Below are 1,397 nucleotides of genomic sequence, written 5' to 3'. Positions count from 1 at the left end.
TCTCTCTCTCTCTCTCTCTCTCTCTCTCTCTCTCTCTCTCTCTCTCTCTCTCTCTCTCTCTCTCTCGTTGGCTTATTTGTGAAATGATCAATATCAATTAATTTAAATAAAATGTAATAAAATGAGAGATTGATAGAACGGGAGAGGGCGTAGAAGTTTGCTGCGTGCGTATCGATTGGGGACGCTGTTCGCCAACGAGACTAGCCTACATTCTGTCTCCTTTCTTCACCCTCCCATGTTACGAAGGCCGATTTGTCTCCCTCCCTCTACACCCTTTCATCGACCTAGAAGTTCTCATTCAACGCTCCCTCCTCTTTGCTCTTACTTAACCTTGCCACCCTCTATCGTTCTCCTTTTTCCTTCCTCTTCTCTGTCGATTGCGTTTCGGCGTTCGAAGGGAAACGGAGATGAGGCAAAATATAACCGGGAGGCAGGGCATCGTAAATAACAGCGGAGAAAAATTGATCGTCGCAAAGCAGGGAATAATTGATGCACGCGATAGTAAAAAGAAAAATTTCGGTAGCGATTACCGCCCGTGGGGAAATGCTACTTCTCGCCGAACGAGGAGAAGACGGCGATTGAATGACTCGGCAGCTGGAAGGGAAGGCGAATTAACGCCAGAACGTGTGGGTGAATGGGGAAATTTTGTTCCATCTCCAAAGTCACGCCGACTCTCGAGTCGAGAGACAAGTTTTTCTATAATAAATAAGCGAGATGAAGGCAGCGTTGCGGGAAAAATTGAAGCTCCAAGGAAACGAAAGCTCCTCCGCCGCGTTCGTCAGGGGTATCGTTGGGTGTCGTTGGGTGCCGCGATGGTACGTACGAGGGGCGAGGCCACGTACCGCTACAGAGGGAAGGGTGGCTCGGTGAATCGTATCCGTGTCACGAATGCGCGCGTCTGCTGCACTCCATCCCCTCGCCACCCCTTGGCGGTCAGCGCGAAAGAGGTGAATGCAGTTGGCCGTCATTTTGCTATCCGTTCAGACGCCATTCAGATGCGCTCGACGCGAGTCCGACCCGACGCAGTCCGATCCGCGCAATCTATCTGCGGGGCTACGCATCGTATTTTATCCTTCACCACCATGTCGATCGCGACAATGTCTTAACGAGACGTGACAGACCACCTCGAAAGGAGGAAAGGGACCCTCTTCTCACTCGCCTCGGCAAGGTATACGACCAAACGCGAATGAACGCGAGTGCATGTGTGTTACGACCTTACCATCCAAAAGCGTTTCCGTGCAAGTCTTGCGCAATATCATTAATGCACTGCGTTCTATGTCGAGTACAACACCATTTTCATTTCTCGCTAAACGATTCGTACGATCTTTCGAATCAAGCCACTATCAAATGTCCATGGTTTGCAATCATTTATAAGGTACACGACCGCAGATATTGTC

Source organism: Vollenhovia emeryi, unplaced genomic scaffold (assembly GCF_000949405.1).
Source record: "Vollenhovia emeryi isolate VEMERY1.0 unplaced genomic scaffold, V.emery_V1.0 DF939172.1, whole genome shotgun sequence".
NCBI classification, from domain to species: Eukaryota; Metazoa; Arthropoda; class Insecta; order Hymenoptera; family Formicidae; genus Vollenhovia; species Vollenhovia emeryi.
The sequence above is the reverse complement of the archived record's forward strand: the minus strand, read 5'-3'. Positions refer to the sequence as shown.